Source organism: Etheostoma spectabile, chromosome 18 (assembly GCF_008692095.1).
Source record: "Etheostoma spectabile isolate EspeVRDwgs_2016 chromosome 18, UIUC_Espe_1.0, whole genome shotgun sequence".
Taxonomy (NCBI): domain Eukaryota; kingdom Metazoa; phylum Chordata; class Actinopteri; order Perciformes; family Percidae; genus Etheostoma; species Etheostoma spectabile.
In genome coordinates, this window is record NC_045750.1 from 18,103,725 (window position 1) to 18,111,131 (window position 7,407).

Below are 7,407 nucleotides of genomic sequence, written 5' to 3' on the forward strand. Positions count from 1 at the left end.
TACAACAGACACACAACAACAAGCACAGGTTTAAAAAAAATTAAAAGACAAATGTACAGTAAACGTGGGTTACTCAAAGAGCTGTGTAAATTGCAGATTACAAATTACCATTTTCTATACTAAATATGATAAAAGGCCATCCTTCCTACCTTCTTCTGTTCACCCATACATGCCTTAAAACCACTCAATCCTACTTCCACACGCATCCATGCACTCAGTCTTAGTAAAAAAAATAAAAAAAAATCACAGTCGCAGATTTAAATGAAAGAATTCATAGTCATAGTTCATTGCTGGTCATTATTGATCTTAACTGCGAGAGGAACAAATGAGTGCTTATTCCTGCTATATTTACACAGACGAATCCTGTACCTCTTTCCTTTTCAACAGCTCAAACTGTGACGACAAAACGTGAGAATTATCAGAGAATGGTCTTAGCCTGCCTGATTGTTGCCTGATCAAATAGCTCCTGCGGGTTGAGAGGTGCAGGTGTTCCCATAATTTTGCCTGCCGTCTCAACCAGACTGAAAATCTAAGTTTTAGATTATACTGTCAAATTCCCAAACCAGCTGCTAATACCATACCGAAGAACTGACTCTATTGTTGCTCTATAGGAAATTAACATGATATTTTTACCAACCCCAAACACTGTAAGCCTGCGCAAATTGTTATCTCAAGTGTGGCTAATTGGGAATGGTGAGTTCATACAGTACACTCAATTAGTGAAGGAACATGAGAGTCCTTGCAACACATCACTGCACACACACTAATAGTAGAAGAACATCTTAACCTGCACAGCAACACTACAGCTTGAGCTGCCCGTTGTCTGCTTCAACCTCCACTCCTCCAGCTCCTCGGCCTCGTTATCTCAATACAACCACTCAAGGTTGGACAGCTTAGAGTAAAACAATATGTACTGTATTCGCTTTAAGCTTCAGGTTTTTTTGAGAGGAGTATTAACTGTAATCTGAAATGTGGAAAGGACAATGTTCCAGACAGAGCAGCCAGATGTCTGTTTAAGCGTACAGTTCTCTAAGTCTGTCCTAGATTAGTCCAATAGAAACAAACCCTGGCCCTGCAGGAACTGAAGCCGCAGGTGCGTGCACACACACACACGCACACACAAACAAACACACACACAACCCCCCCCCCCCCGCCCCCCCCTTAGGACCCACAGTGCCAAGGACCAGCTATAAAAGATTTAGGGATTGTGAGGTTAATGACAAAAGCTTGTGATTTGGATTGGGGTCATTTCAGATGATATGACACTGAGCCTGAGTTCACACTTTCACTGGTTAAATGTGCCCACTACCACATTTTAGGGTTTCACTGCTCTACCTAAAGGGGAGTGCAAGGGACCTGGGTGTTACCCTGGATGACCAGCTGTCCTTCGCTGTCACCATCTCTGCAACAATAACCCGCTCCTGCAGATTCATTTTTCACAACATGAGGAGGAGAGGGAGAGGGAGAGTGTCCACCCTCTGGAAGCCATCCTGCATCGTTCCGGTTCCCAAGAAGAACAGGCCCAGCGAGCTGAATGTCTTCCGACCGGTGGCGCTCACTTCACACCTGATGAAGACGTTGGAGCGGCCCTTCCTCAGCCTCCTCAGACCCCAGGTACAGCTTGCTCAGGACCGCCTGAAGTACCAGCCAGATGTTGGTGTGGAGGACGCCATCCTCTACATGCTACACCAGGTCCAATCCCATCTGGATAAGGGGAACGGCACATTGACGATCCTCTTCTTGGACTAGTTTAATTCCAAAGGCCAAGGGAACTTTATCAGGATGCATAGTATCCTGATCCATGAAATAACTGGCCTTTAATAATAAAAATCTGCCTGCCTCTATGGGAATTTAACATAGGGGGGTGTATACTTATGCCCTCTGTATTTTAAGGAAGAATATTTATTTATTTCCAATACATTATTCATTCACAAGGAACATTTGTGTCTTTAAAGGTTGGATTTTTCCTCATTATTTTAATTAAGGCATTAAGAATAATTTCCAAAAGATTTTTTGTATTCCTCTTTTTAACTTAAGCAGGAGTTCCTATACTCATGAGCAGCACTGTATGTAAATATATATATATTTTTTTTAATTTTATTAATGCAACTGTATTATCAGTATTTGATAAGCAACTCACTGTAAACATGATTATTTTATCTTCCACAAAATAGCCTTTTGGGAAAGCAAAGAAGACACAATCCACAGACTATCTTTTCAAGTATTAAATACAGAGCGGACGTCTTCCTATAACAAGGGTTGGCTTGGCGTGTCATCGTGACAACAAGAATGTGTTACTGCGAGAAGAAAGCTACGGTTCAGTTTAGGAAAAGAAGAACAGGGTTGGCTTTAGTAAAAAAAAAAAAAACAACGGTTGACTTTAGGAAAATTGACACACGGCACTCGATCCCCGGTCTCCTAGGTGAAAGTCCTGTGTTTTACCCATCCACCCCCCGACCAACCTCCATACACGGATTTTTGCCCTTTCATACTAATCGCTACAGCGTAAATTCACACGCAATCGTAAGGTAGCGTAAGTCAATGGAGGCCAAACAGCGTTGATAACCACGCTCAAATGCGAGTATGCGTCTTGATGACACGCCAATAATGGCATACAATACAATGGTCGAACTTAGTGCTAAAAACGGACAAAGTTATTATTGTAGGGGATTTTAATATTAGTGGACGATGAGATGATAGCCTTTGCACTGCGTTTATCTCTCTATTAGATTCTATTGGCTTCTCTCAAAGTGTACATAAACCGACTCACCGTTTTAACCACACCCTCGTATTTGTTCTGAATAGGTGTTGAAATTGAACATTTAATAGTGTTCCCACAGAATCCCTTCCTATCTGACCACTGTTTGATAACTTTTGAGTTTATACTGCTGAACTACACGCCGTTAGCAAAACATCCTATACAGAGTCTATCTGATAGTGCTGTAGCTAATTTAAGGTGCGATCCGTTAGCATTTAATTCATTACCAAGTCCCAAAGTAAGGAGGACTCCTATGCTATTAGTCCCTCCCAAATCGATCTTTTGTTGATAGTGCAGCAGGCTCGCTACGAATGACTCTAGACTCTGTTGCCCCTCTAAAAAAGAAGATAATAAAACAAGAAGGTTAGCCCATGGTATAACACTGAAACTCCAAATTAAAGCAAATATCCGGAACTTGAGAAGATCTGGCGCTCCACCCAAACTGGAAATTCTCGTTTAACCTGGCAAGATAGTCTTAAAACGTAATGAGCCCTCCGTAATGCCAGAGCAGCGTACTACTCGTCATTGAAGAGGAAATAGGAACAACCCCAGGTTTCTTTTCAGTACTGTAGCCAGGCTAACAAGGTCAACGCTCTACTGAGCCAAGTTATTCCCATAGCTTCTAGTAACGACTTTATGAGGTTCTTCAATGATAAAATTATAACTATTAGAAGCAAAATTCACCAGAACCTGCCTTTAACTGGCTTATCTCTAAACTCAGGAACGTTAGAAACAGCTGTAAAACCGATACATTTTTTTGATGCTTTGTCTTCCTTGATCTTTATCAATTTAATTCAATTATTTTCTTCATCTAAGCCATCAACCTGCCTCTAGATCCCATCCCGACAGGCTACTTAAAGCAGTTTTACCATATCAACACTTCACTACTGAATATAACCATTTGTCTTCATTAACAGGCTAGTACCACAGTACTTTAAGTAGCTGTAATTACCTCTTCTGAAAAAGCCAAACCTTGATCCAGATGTTTTAGCCAACAAGACCTATATCCACCTTCCATTTCTCTCTAATGTCTTGAAGAAGCAGTCGCCAAACAGCTGTGTGCTGACTTTTTGCATAGCAACAGCTTATTTGAGGATTTTCAGTCAGGATTAGAGTTCATCATAGCACAGAGACACACTTGTGAAAACTAATGACCTCCTAATTGCATCAGACAAAGGACTTATCCCTGTACTTGTGTTATTAGATCTTAGCGCTGCATTGTACCATTGACCATTATATCTTATTACAGAGATTAGAACATTTAATTGGCATTAAAGGGACTCTCTAAGCGGTTTAAGTCTTATTTATCAATCGATCTCAGTTTGTTAATGTTAACGATGAATCCTCTGTGCACGCCAAGGTTAGTCATGGAGTCCCACAAGGATCTGTGCTCGGTCCAATCCTGTTCCTTTTATATGCTTCCTTTAGGCAGTATTATTAGGAAACACTCCATAAACTTTCATTGTTATGCAGATGATACTCAATATATCTATCAATCAAGCCGGATGAAACTAATCAGTTAGCTAAACTTCAAACGTGCCTTCAGGTATTAAAACCTGGATGACCTGTAATTTTCTAATGTTAACCTCAGATAAAACTGAAGTTATTGCTCTCGGACCCAAGCACCTCCGTGACGCACTATCCAAAGATATAGTTACCTGGATGGCATCACCCTGGCCTCCACACCACTGTGAAAATCTTGGAGTCATCTTTGATCAGACATGTCCTTTATTCCCACTTAAAGCAATTTCAAGGATCGCCTTTTTTCACCTACGAATATTGCAAAATCAGGAATTCCTGTCTAAAAATGATGCAAAAAATTAGTCCATTTTGTTACTTCTAGGTTGGATTACTGCAATTCTTTACTATCAGCTGCTCGAAAAAATCCATAAAGACTCTACAGCTGATCCAGAATGCGCGGCACGTGTTCTGACGGGAACCAGGAAAAGAGATCACGTTTCTCCTGTTTTAGCTTCTCTGCTTCTTCCTGTAATAGAATAGAATAAAATCCTTCTCCACCTACAAAGCTCTTCATGTCAGGCTCCATCTTATCTTAAGAGCTTATAGTACCTTACAACCCTGGGAGAGAACTACGCTCCCAGAATGCAGGGTTACTGGTGGTTCCTAGAGTCTCTAAAATTAGAACGGGAGCCAGAGCGTTCAGCTATCAGCTCCTCTCCTGTGGAACCAGTTTCCAGTTTGGGTCCGGGAGCAGACACCGTCTCCACATTTAGAGTAGGCTTAGACTTTCCTTTTGATAAAGCTTATAGTTAGGGCATAGAATCGAATATTGTTAGGGAGTAGTAGTTAGTCACATAGTTTCTATATATAACTAAAGGGAACTTGGCATCACGCCCGATCCGGTTGGGGAGTTCTGGCCGACCGGGCTGGAGCTCTCTTTCCCTGTCTCTCTTGGTTTTGTTGTAATATAGTTTTAGACAGCTTGGGACTTATTTTGATACACTAGTTAGGGCTAGAACGCGATTAATGTTGGGTAGTAGTTAGTCACATGTTTTCAATTTATCTATCATATACAGATATAATAAAAAAAAAAAAGGAGACTTGGCACACCCGATCCGGTTGGGGAGAGTTCTGGCCCGCCGGCTGGAGCTCTCTTCCTCTCTCTCTTGGTTTTGTGTAATAGTTTTAGACAGCTGGGACTTATTTTGATACACTAGTTAGGGCATAGAATCGAATATTGTTAGGGAGTAGTAGTTGATCCATAGTTTTCAATTTATCTATCATATATCAAGAATATAATAGAACTAAAGGGAGACTTGGCATACAGCCCGATCGTGTGGGAGAGTTCTAGCCCGCCGGGCTGGAGCTCTCTTTACCTCGTCTCTCTTGGTTTTGCTGTAATAGTTTTAGACAGCTGGGGACTTATTTTGATACACTGAGCTCCTCTCTCCTCTATCTTTCTATCTTTTCATTTATGTGCATCCATGTCCCAGAATGCTGTTACTAACCTAGCTCTGGGGAGTCATTCCCCGGAGTCCTTATGTTTTTTTCACCAGCATGTTCCCTTGGACAGAGAGGCTCCGAATCAGGTAGCGCAACGCCATGGTCCCGCTACACGTTCTGTGATGCCAGTTCAACTGACACTGCGTGCCCTGCTACTCCTGCAACGTCCTGCTACGTCCTGCTACGTCCTGCTTTGCCTGTAATTGCCGCACAGCGTCTCTATGCCATGAACACTACAAAAACTTCTACAAACTACAATTTTTTCTATTTTTATTGCCACTCTTCATTCTACCCCAACCGGCCCGTCAGACACCCCTCCAAGAGCCTGGGTCTGACCGAGGTTTCTGCCTAAAAGGAAGTTTTTCCTCGCCACTGTCGCACTGTTGCTTGCTCTGGAGGAAACTATTAGAACTGTTGGGTCCTTGTAAATTCTGGAGTGTGGTCTATCTGTAAAGTGTCTTGAGATAACTCTTGTTATGAATTGATACTATAAATAAAATTGAATTGAATTGAATTGAATATGAATTGATGTGTCATATTTACGCCATCTCATGAGATCAGTGTGCAATGGCAATGCATAAGCCGAGTAGTTTAGTAAATGATTTACATTTGAATATACTGTATATGTCAGTCTGTAAATGTTTACTGATAACATTAAAAGAAGGCATAAACATTACCAGCATGCATTTTGGTAAGATGACAAATCATATTTCTATGTGTGTGAAGAAGATCCAATAGCAGAGATAGACATAATCCACTCACAGTGAGGTACACACAGTATTAATGCCAGGTGTAAAGGGAGCCTTTGTTTATTTCTAATTGCATCTCCACTGCTACAATAGAGAATGAGGAACGCTAGCCAGCAGCCTGCTAATCACTTCTTCACTACCCACAAACCCCTGCTGGTCTCCCAGGGATACGCATGGCGTAATAGGAAAGATGAAGCCGTGGCAGATGGGCACGCTCCCTCTCCATGCCCACTTGCCTTATTTGTGTCGCAGGCTGGCGAGGCAAAGCGTCATTATCTGCTAAGTGGCTTCTTCTCCCAGGGTGTGCAGACAGGTAAAGAGATAAAGAGAGAGTGAAGGAAAACACGGGCAGCGTGAGAGATGGAAAGAGAGGGAAGCAAGAGAGCATGTCGTCTGCCTGTGGTTCAGGTAATCAGTTGGAGTGCAGCCCGGGGCCTGCTGTCTGCCCACCGCTGAGCATTGGGACGCTGTTGTCTTCACAAAGCTACCATGCATTTAGAGTGGCACTGAATTAAAGGCCCGTGATTTATTTGAAGGGGTCCAGCTTATGGCTTCACACTGTTATCCTAAAGGTAGCCAATTATTTCCAGGAATCAATTATGTGGAATGGCTAATTAATAAATGTCTGAATTAATCAGAGGGGAAATGCGTCATCAGAGTATGCACAGAGTCACATTTGACCGGCATAATGGGCTTGGTTCATTATCAACTCGAACTGTGGGAGTCTGAGGAAATGGCCACCATTATCGCTGATGACAGCACAGCCCGCATTAATGGCCATGTCGCTTATCAGGACTGTAGGTGTGTAATTGTTCAGGTAGTAAACAGTGATGGGCAAAACCCATTCTGGAAACAAAACCCTGCTGCAGGACAAATAAGATGAGACAATGTGCTACAGTGTGTGACACATGCTATCGTGTATTGCCTGGGCACCTT